Source organism: Mandrillus leucophaeus, unplaced genomic scaffold (assembly GCF_000951045.1).
Source record: "Mandrillus leucophaeus isolate KB7577 unplaced genomic scaffold, Mleu.le_1.0 Scaffold131, whole genome shotgun sequence".
Classification (NCBI taxonomy): domain Eukaryota; kingdom Metazoa; phylum Chordata; class Mammalia; order Primates; family Cercopithecidae; genus Mandrillus; species Mandrillus leucophaeus.
In genome coordinates, this window is record NW_012101266.1 from 3,743,654 (window position 1) to 3,755,275 (window position 11,622).

Consider the following 11,622-nt stretch of genomic DNA (forward strand, 5'->3'; position numbering starts at 1 on the left):
GAAGCTTATTAAGTGGAAATTCCTGGATACCACCTCAGAGTTACCAAATCAGAATTTCTAAGGAGGAAGCCTGGTAACTTCATTTTTAATTGAATTTTCAAAAGATTCTTCTGTCTTCTAACACCAGAGAACTTTTATTTTTGCTTATTTTGCATTTTGCTTTGCTTTCAAATGCCATCATTCACAGATAATAGATTCGCCAGAGAGAGAAAGGCAGAAAGGGAGGGAAGAGAGATCAGATAGGTATATAGCCAACTGCTGGCCAAATTTTTCTTTCGCAGCAAGCTAAGGCTAAAGTAACACTCTATGAAGCACTAACTAATTAGAAAACAAGTTCTTCTGAGATAAAAGAACAAACGTACAGCCAACAATTAGACAATATGAATGGCCGTTTATAATCAAGTATCAGATTGTATGGAGCAGAACATGCCCACTGTATTAGTCTGTTTTCACACTGCTACAAAGATACTACCTGAAACTGGGTAATTTATAAAGAAAAGAGGTATATTAGTCTGTTTTCACGCTGCTGATACATAGCCCAGACTAGGCAATTTACAAAAGAAAGAGGTTTAATGGAGAACTCACAGTTCCACGTGGCTTAGGAAGCTTCACAATCATGGCAGAAGGCAAAGAGGGGCAAGTCACATCTTACGTGGATAGCGGCCGGGAAAAAAAAAAAAAAAGCCTTTGCAGGCAAACTCCTGTTTATAAAGCCATCAGATGTTGTGAGACTTACTCACTATCACGAGAACAGCACAGGAAAGACCCGCCCCCATGATTCAATTACCTCCCACCGAGTCCCTCCCACAACACGTGGGAATTCAAGATGAGATTTCAGTGGGGTCACAGTCAAACCATATCAAGAGGTTTAATTGACTCACAGTTCCACATGGCTGGGGAGGCTTCAGCAAACTTCCAATCATGGTAGAAGGCTAAGGGGGAAGCAAGGCGCATCTTAAATAGTGGCAGGAAAGAGACAGTGAAGAAGGAAGAGCCACTTTTAAAACCATCAGCTCTCCTGAGAACTCACTATCAAGAAAACAGCATAGGGGAACCACCCCCAGGATCCAATCACCTCCCATCAGGCTCCTTCCTTGATACACGAGGATTACAATTCAAGATGAGAGCCTAACCATATTACCCACAAAGGTGAATCAGAAGCTGAACTTCTCTGTGATTTCTTCAATTATTCAGTTTTCCTGAATCCCTTCCAGTAAAGTTTCTATACAATAATCTATCAGTAAGTAATTATCACTTAATAAACCTTTAAAAAATTATACAGGAAAACATTTGTTGAAAGTTTGAAGATAGTATCATCTATAAAAATGTATTTAAGATGATTACTTTTTCCTTTTTTGGTAGGCGAGAAAGCAAGATAATAAATGCACTTAGTAGAATATTATAGTAAACAAATTCTTTAAAAAGGTATATACTTTACTCTCTCATAAGACTATGCATCTCTTCTACAGACATCCTGGTGAGAAAGTGGAACCCTAAATGGACACTGAGCCTCAGGCATTTTTATCGGACCTCCGATGAAAGGTATAGGCAAGTGGGGTCAGGTGTGTGGGATGATTGCACTTGTCAATTAAGCTCTCGATATGGTTTGGCTCTGTCCCCACCGAAATCTCATCTTGAATTCCCATATGTCATGGGAGGGACCCAGTGGGAGGTAACTGAATCATGGGGGCAGGTCTTTCTTGTGCTGTTCTCATGATAGTAAGTCTCACAACATCTGATGGCTTTAAAAACAGAATTTATAAACTTGTGAATATATATGTATGTTGCAAACCCTAAAAGCATAAATTCACCTAATAATTGTGATATGTATCTCTATAAGGTAAGTATCGAGGGTGAAATTGAACCTGAAGATTTGTTAAATGAAACTATGCAGTAAGTTTGTAAAGACATATGCATACTTCACCAACCTGCTCAAATTTAGATTGGCAAACCCTTTCCTCCTGATGGGCACTGCTGAAAGTAAAATGAATGAAGTCTGAATTATGGTCTGCTATTTCTTCTACCAAAAGCCATAATCTTGAGCCAATAGGTGTGTAATACTTTTCAATGTTATTATTAGCAATGTTTATTTAGTTAATGCTCCTGATGAAATAACAATTTTTGATCTAGATTTTTTAGAGAGTGTTATTTAGAAATTAATAATTTCAATATTCAAAAATTATTTTAAAAAAGAGTAAACTATCAGACTCATCTCTTAAACATTAGAGTTGCTTCTACATCCCAAACTCTAACCACTCAGTCAAATTTATTACTAATGGGTAGGTACAGAGGGTGGTTAAGAAAAAGATACAGCTTTATGCTTTACTTTATTCTATTTGAACATTACCCAGCTTTGTGCCCAACTGAACTCACTAAATTTCAGCTGTGCCCAACACAGAATGTGAGGTGGACTCAGTTCTGTCCCACAGGTGACCAGCAACTACAGAAGAATTGAAGCCATTGACCTCAGGGTATGATTATAACCTCAGGGACAATAAGTAACCGGGTAGTCTCCAGGTTGGGGCCAGAGTTAAATGCTCCCATCAGAACTTCCTTGAAGAGCATAAAAGCCCTATTAGTATATTGTTATTTCTTTGAGATTTGTTATGGTGAAACTTTAGTAGCAAAAACATTCAAAAATATTTATGACTTAGAAAATACTTTGACTCATATTTTCCTTACCAATTTGGTTGTAAATTTGGATAAAACATGAAACAGTCCCTTTTTACTTCTAAAGAAAAAAGAATGGAGAATTTTCCACAAAGATTTACCAGTGATAACCAGCTCTGTGAATTAACTATAAGAAAGAAATATCAACATTATGAGTCCTGGGCAGACTATTCATCCTTCTTTTCCATCACTTTATCTATCTAAGAAAAAAAAAATACAGTTACAGGTTAACTGGGAAAACCTGTAGTTTAAAAAAAAAAAAAAAAAAAAAAACTTGTTTGTGGAGCTTTGTATCAAAGAGCAATTGCATTCCACCTATATACCACAGTAATACTGGTCAACATCTATTTTTCCACATATCTCCTAAAATGCTTTGTGTAGTCTTACTAAAAATTGTCTAACAAGCAGTATTGAAATAGTTGTTAAAGTATTATAACAAATAATGCTCCTTTTCTTTCCCACATACTCAACAATTGTGATCCATGAGAAAAATCCACATCCAAATGCAGGGTTTGCTCAAGTTCATTTTCATTATAATGTAGGCACTTTACATCACTTCAGGGCTTTTACCAGGAGAAATATTAGAAATATTGAAATATTTATTTTTGTTTTTCTTCCTTTTTTGGTAGCAGACCTCAGTACATTTGCAGAATGTCTTGTAGACCCAGAACATGCTGGGTGAAAACAACCTTTGCATATTTTTGCATGGCTAATAAAAAGTCATTCTTCAAAAGCATATCACCTGTCAGCATTACTTTCCAGAAAATATTTTCAGTTCTGTGCAGCTGCATTTTACTTCCTGTATCCTTGGCATAAGTGTTCAACCAAGTGCATGCTTTGCACCTTCAAATGTATTTTTCCAGTTGCATCCTTGTTTTTATTTTTACATTCCAGGATGTAGCATTGTCAGCTTCGAAGGATTTAGCTAATTCAGTAGTTGTAGTGTTTTTAGCTATTCCTATCCACATTTCACACAGTCTCTAGTGGAATTCTGCAGCATTCCAATTCACCTCTTAAAAAGATCATCCTAATTTGATGCAGATGTTAAGTTCACACCTGTGCCACAATGGTAGCTGAAACAGAGATTACATTTGATATATATTTATGGAAGCCATTTGGTCATTTGGCTTTGTAACTAAGAAGATGTGTACGATTTTTAAAAGTCGATTATTTTCATACATGGATATGAAAAGTATTATTGCCCAAGAAATTTAAGACCATCAAATAAAGGCTTATATATACATGGCTATTAGCCACATAAGTTAGCTTATCCATTTAATCATCAAATAAGCATCATCAAGCACTCTTTAGGCACTGCAGGTACAAACTCTTCCATAAATGTTCTTATAGTTTTTCTTTAGTAGTTTTACAACTTTTATAGAAGCAACTTGATTTTTTGCTAATAAACACATGAAACCACAGAACTGACACTTTATTAGTATGAATTTTTTATAAATATAAACTTATAAAACTTTATAAATAATAAAAATGATACAATCACTATTTTTTGATTTTATATTATAAAGTCCCAATTCAGTCTCTATTGTATTTATCATAATTCAGTCTCAATCATATCTTTTAGTTGCATAATATTTTTTAAATCCAATTCATTCTGTAATTACTTGCAAAGGGTTGTAGTAATTTAACTACTCCTCATGCCAATTCAGTATACCCCTCATGTACATACAGATGGAAAGAAAAGTTTTATTTACATATGCACAGAAATGAGTTAATCTGGTAGAATTGCTAAAGAGTCTGTGGTGTTCAATTCATTACAAATATAATATAACACATTTGATCATGTACAGTCCTGTGTCACTTAAGTACAGGGATACATTCTGAGGAATGCTTCATTAGGCCATTTCAGTGTTATTTGAACATTATAGAGTGTACTTATACAAATCTAGATGATATAGCATACCAGACACCTAGGGTATATGATATGTCATTTACTGCTCTTAGGGTTATGAACGTGTATATTATGTTACTGTACTAAATACTATAGGATATTATAACACAATAATAAATATTTGTGTATCTAAACATAGAAAAGTAAAAATATATTAAAACAGGTTAAAAGTGGTACATCTGTATAAATCACTTACTACGAATAGAGCTTGCAGGACTAGGAGCTGCTCTGAGTGAGTCAGTGAGTGAGTGGTGAGTGAATGTGAAAACCTGGGACATTATGTACACTCCTGTGGACTTTAGCAGCACTGTACACTTAGGCTACACTAGATTCATTTTGAAAACTCTTTTTTCAATAATATATTAATGTTAGCTCCTTATTACATTTTTACTTTATAAACTTATTTTTCTTAACTCTGACTCTTTTGGAAGAACACTTAAAGTAAGACACAAATACATTGTACAGCTGTATAAAATACTTTTTCTTCATATTCTTATTCTATAAACTTTTTTTCCTATTTAGCTGTTTTAGTATATGATTTTTGTTTAATTTCTTACATATCACTTCATGCATATATAACTTTTTTCTTCAGGATCTTGTCCTCATTAAGTGCTATCTTCCTTGGTAGCTTCAGGAATGTTGGTTTTTATTTTTGTTTTCTTTTCTCCTAGCCCAGTGACTTTGAAAATGTTCAAGCTGCTACTTTTCCTTCAGCATCTCTTTCTTTTCGTTTTTATTTGCAAGTTTCCTGTGCTGAAAAACTGTGGTAAAAATGTACATAAGTGCATTTTCTTGCTCTCCAAAATCTTAGTGTTTCTAACCAGACATTTTTATTAATACATAATATTTTTGTTCATGCCAACTTTTCTGATTTATAGTTTATTTTGTCTGATTTTGTATAGTCACCTCTGCTCTCTTTTGGTCATTATTTTTATGACCCAGCAATCCCATTACTGGATATATACCCAAAGGATTATAAATAATTCTAGTATAAAGACACATGCACACTTATGTTTATTGCAGCACTGTTCACAATAGCGAAGACTTGGAACCAACCCAAATGCCCATCAATGTTAGGCTAGATAAAGAAAAGGTGGCACATATACACCATAGAATACTATGCAATCATGAAAAAGGATGAGTTCATGTTCTTTGCAGGGACATGGATGAAGCTGGAAACCATCATTCTCAGCAAACTAACACAAGAACAGAAAACCAAACACCACATGTTCTCACCCATAAGTGGGAGTTGAAAAATGAGAACACATGGACACAGAGAGGGGAACATCACAAACTGTGGCCTGTCAGGGGATGGGGAGCTAGGGGAGGGATAGCATTAAGAGAAACACCTAATGTAGATGACTGGTTGATGGGTGCATCAAACCACCATGGCACATGTATACTATATAACAAACCTGCACGTTCTGCGCCTGTATCCCAGAACTTAAAATATAACTATTTTTTTAAGTTTCAATATAGCAAAAAGATATAAAAGTTATAAATATTTTCATGCCTAATAGCAGACTATAAATATATATAAAGCAAAACCTGACAAAGTTGAAGAAATAAAAAGTTATACAGTAATAGTCTGAGCCTTCAATATCTCATCCTCAATTATCCATAGACAACCAGACAGAAGATATGTAAAAAAAACAGAGGACTTAACACAATAAATCAACTAGATCTAACAGACATGTACAGAACACTTCACTCAGCAACAGCTACATGCATATGCTTCTTAACTGCAGATGAGACATTTTCCAGGCAGACCGTGTTAGGCCACAAACTAAGTCTTAATAGATATAAAATATAGATATTGTACAAAGTATCTTCTCTGTACACAATGAGAAGAAGTTAGAAGTCAATAACACAAAGAAAATGGGAAAATGAACACATTTGTGGAACTTAAAAAACAAACTCCAAATCAGCCAGTGGATCAAAGAAAAAATAACAAGCAATAGTTAGAAAATAATTCGAAATAAATTAAAACAAAAACACAATATTCCAATACTTATGGGACACAGTGAAAGTAGTGCTAATGGGAAAAATGTATAGCTATAAACATGTTTAAATCAACAAAGATATGAAATCAACTACCTAACTTGGCAACTTAAGGAACCAGAAAAAGAGAACAACTTAAAGCCAAATATAGCAGAAGAAAGGAAATAATAGACTATAGCAGAGAAAAATGAAGCCCTGAATAGAAAAACAATAGAGAAAATTAGGGAAACCAAAAGTTGATTATTTGAAATGATCAAAATAATTGACAGAACTTCGAATAGAACAGCTATAAAAAAAGAAGACTCAAATCACTAAATTCAGAAATTAGAATGGGGACATTACTAGTGATTCCAGAGAAATTAAAATTAAACATTCATAATTGTACACTAACAAATTGGCTAATCTAGGTGAAATGGAGAAATTATAAAAAACATTAAGCCTGCCAAGGCTAAATTTTGAAGAAATAGAAAACCTAAATAGATTTGTAACTATTGGTAAGAAGATTAAATCAGTACTCAAAAATATCCCAACAAAGAAAATTCCTGGACCTGATGGCTTCACTGGTGGATTCTACCAATGTTTAAAGGAGACTCAAAGGATTAACACAAATCTTTCTCAAATTATTCAAAAAATGGAAGAGAAGAGAACATTTTCTAATTTTTCTATAAGGCCAGTATCACCTTGATACTAAAGTCAGACAAAAACATCACCAGTAAAACAAATCTACAGACCAAAATTTCTGATAAACATTGATATAGCAATCTGAAACAAAACACTAGCAAATTAAATTTAGTTACATATTAAAAGCATTATGCATTATGACTAAATGGGATTTATTTCTGGAATGGAAAGATGATTCAACATGCAAAAACCAATCCATGCAAGGCACCACATTAACAGAAAGAAAGTACTAAAAAAAGCACACATTATCATCCCAATTGATGCAAAGAGAAGCATTTGACAAAATTTAACACCCTTTCATGATAAAACACTCAACAAACTAAGAATAGAGGGAAACCACCCAACATAATAAAAGCCATATATGAAAACCTGCAGTGAGTATCATACTCAATTATGAAAAACTAAAAGTTTTAATATCAAGAACAAGGCGAGAGTTGCTAATTTTGGCACTTCTGTTCAGTATAGTATTAGAATTTCTAGCCAGATGAATGAGTCAAGCGAAAGAAATACAACACATATGAATGGAAAAGGAAGAGGGGAAGAGGTAATATTATCCCTGCAGATGACACAATCATATATATTGAAAACCTTAAAAATTCTACCAAAAAATGTAGATATAACAAATTCAACAAAGCAGGAGGATATAAAGTTAGCACACAAAAATCAGTTACATTTTCATAGACTAACTGAACAATCTGAAAAGGAAACTTAAAAAATTGCATTTACAATAGCATCAAAAAGAATAAAATGCTTAGGAATTAGTCAAGAAGGTTAAAAACTTGTACAACAAAAACTACAAAATATTGCTTAAAGAAATTAAAGAGGACATAAATAATTGGAAAGACATTCTATGTTCATGAATTGGAAGGATTAATATTATTAAGATGATTAAGATGTTAATACTACCCAAAGTGAGCTACAAATTCAATGCAATACCTATCAAAATCCCAGTGATGTACTTATCAGAAATAGAAAAATCCTCCCTAACATTTATATCGAATTTCAAGGGACATTGGTCAAAGTAATCTTGAAAAAGGACAAACTCAAAAGACACACACTCCCTGACTTGAAAACTTGCTACATAGCTATATTAATCAAACCATAAAGTACTAGCATCAAGGACTTATGACCAGTGGGATAGCATAGAGTGCCCAGAAATAGATCCTCACATACATGGTCTAATGATTTTTGACAAGGTTACCAAAACCATTCAATGGGGAAAGGACTATCTATTCTACAAATGGTGCAGGGAAAACTGGATATCCACATGCAAAATAATTAAGTTGGACCCTTTATACAAAAATTAATTCAAAATGTACCAAAAACCTAAAGGTAAACTAAAACTCTAACACTGTTATAAGAAGCATAAGAAAAAGCTTCATGACATTTATTTGGCAATGCTTTCTTGGATATGACACCAAAGGCACAGAAAAAGACAAAAATAGAGAAATAGGAATTCATAAAGTTTTTAAAATTAGAATGTGATGGTATGCATCTGTAGTCCCAATTTCCCAGAAGACTAAGACAGGAGGATCGCTTGAGTGCAGTTCAAGTCCAGCCTGGGCAAAATAGGGAGACTTCCATCTCTAATAATAATAATAATAATAATAATAATAATAATAATACATTTGTGAATCAAAAGACACTGTCAGCCAAGTGTGATAAACGCAAACCATAGGATGAGAGAAGATATTTTCAAATCATATAACTTATGAAGGATTACTATCATGAATATATACAGAACTAAAAACAACCAAAAAATCCCAACAACAATTTGATTTAAAAATTGACAAAGGCTGTGTTGCTCCCTTTCTCACCATGTGACATACTTACTCCCCCCTTTAGCTTCCACCATGCAGAATCTGCAAGAGTTGGCTGGACTGGTTGTTTCATTGTCATAGATGCCATGTTAGAAAGAATCAAGCATGAAAAAACTATAGATAATTATGCCCATGCAACTTTAATGAGACCCCAGAGGAATTACATGGTTCAAGCAGGAGACCAATCTATCTTTGTCCATGATGCACGGTTAGAAGCATTTACTTGTGTAAATACCAAAGTGCCAGCTAGAAACTTGTATGCATCTATTAGAAGCTGACACAAATAGAGACGGGACAAAATGTCATAGGAATGGTGCTCAAATTTAAGCATCTAACCAGCTCAAAAGCTCAAATCTCAGGATTTATCAGTGCCAATCTTCCATGCAATAATTTCAAAAATCACCTTGTTAATATTACACCACAGGAATCCACGAGGTCGTACTTGCAGCTTATCCATGGAGTAGAAGGATCTGGTTACATCAATGCCAGTTTTATTGATGAGTAAAGAACAACAGAAAGCTTACATTAGGGACCCTTGAAAGAGATCACTGAGGACTTCTAGTGGATGCTCTGGAAACACAATTTCATCAAGCTGTGTGAAATGGGCAGAGAAAATTGTCACCAATACTGGCCAAAAGAATAATCCACAAGATACCAGTACTTTGTGGTAGATCCTATGGCTGAGTACAAGATGCCATAGTTTATCTCAAGGGAATAGATGCCAAGGACAGCTGGTCCTGAACAGTGAGACAGTTCCAGTTTACTGACTGGCCAGAGTAAAAAATGCCAAAGTCTGGAAGAAGATTTATTGACTTCATTGGCCAAGTGCATAAAAACAAAAGAGTACTATGGTCAAGATGGACCTATTTCAGTTCATTGTAATGTGAGCTAGGAAGGAGTAAAATCTTCACAACATTGAGCATTGTTTTGGAAATAATCAGTATGAAGGAGTTGTAGATATCTTCCAGACCACCAAAACATTAAGAACACAATGGCCAGCCATGGTACAAACAGAGAATGAGTATTGGTTTTGCTACTGAGTTGTCCTAGAGTAGCTGGGCAGATTTGATCCATATGCAATGTAGAAATCTCTGACCCATTCTGGATTTTTACTATAGTCCTTCAATATTCATGGAGTCTGAGAAGTCCTTCTTAACTTTTAAGTAACAACTACTTAGTGGGACTATAACACACATGCACAAAATTAAACCAAATCGTTCCAGTGGAGTAAGATTTCACACTTTAATAACCTAACTTGAATCCTTACTGACAAGGCATCTGCAGGTTTTTATTTACCGATACCTCAAGGATTCAAAATCAAGGATAGAAGAAATCACAGTAATGAACAACTACCTCATTCAGGATTGCTTGATAGGAGTGAAGAGAAATTGAGCGCTGCAAGATGTGTGCTGGTGTGGCTCCTTATAATGAAACGGACTCTGCTTTGACATCACTCCTTCCTGCCATACTGCGCATAAGATTTTAGGCGAAAGGCTGTGGGAATGTTTAAAAAGAAAGTTCTTGAACTAATTTTTTTAGTATTGTAAAGATCTGCTGTACTTCATTTCGAACTTTGTAAACTTTTTTCAACAAAATTTATGATTCAATGAAGTGAATTTTTAAACAGTTACATAATTCTTTATTTTTTATTTCCAGATTCTAGTTTTAAGCTGTAGAACTGTTATCTGTAATATATTGCTCTAGAAATATCAAATAATTTGAAAATTTGCATATTTTGTGCAATAATTTAATCTACAGTATAATATCTGTAGATATATCTACAGATATATATGCAGATAATAATATCTGATTAGATTTGTACAGTTTTGATTGGTACAAACTTCTGTACAGTTTTGATTGGTAAGAAAGTATCCATTCTCTTAAAATAGTCAAAGAAAATTTTATTTGGGGTTGATTTTGGAATCAATAGGGAGGTGCAAATTATAAAGTTGCTGCTAACATATGTACATATATATCCACAGTGTATAGAGTGTCCACACAAAAAATGTAGGCACAACTATCAGTCAGTTCTTCTATGATTTAACTTTTTTAAATGTAAAAAAGCTATTGTAAATGTTTTTTTCGATTCTTAATTTTTTGACACATTGGTATTTCCTAATATTATGAAACTTTGTTTTTTTAAGGGAAATAAGAAGTGCGCATTGGTGACTGTTAAACCTCACCCCCTAATTTCCTAATCCTTCTCCCCCCACCCACCCAATCATATTCACAAATACCATTTTGTTGGCCAGGCTTCCAACAATGTTCAATATTTCTAACATTCTAGTACAACAAAATGTTCTTAGACAGGGCACGGTGGCTCATGCCTGTAATCCCAGCCCTTTGGGAGGCATAGGTGGATGGATCACCTGAGGTCACGAGTTCAAGACCAGCCTGATGAACAAGGTGAAACCCCGTCTCTACTAAAAATACAAAAATTAGCCAGGCATGATGGCAGGTGCCTGTAGTCCCAGCTACTCCAGAGGGAAGGCTGAGACAGAAGAATTGCTTGAACACAGGAGGCAGAGGTTGCAGTGAGCT

General features: G+C 34.3%; 1 pseudogene; it reads left to right on the forward strand.

Moving 5' to 3' along the window:
• The first annotated feature begins 1,825 nt into the window (after positions 1 to 1,825).
• Positions 1,826 to 10,166, forward strand: LOC105534182 (annotated as a pseudogene).
• Positions 10,167 to 11,622: the final 1,456 nt, after the last annotated feature.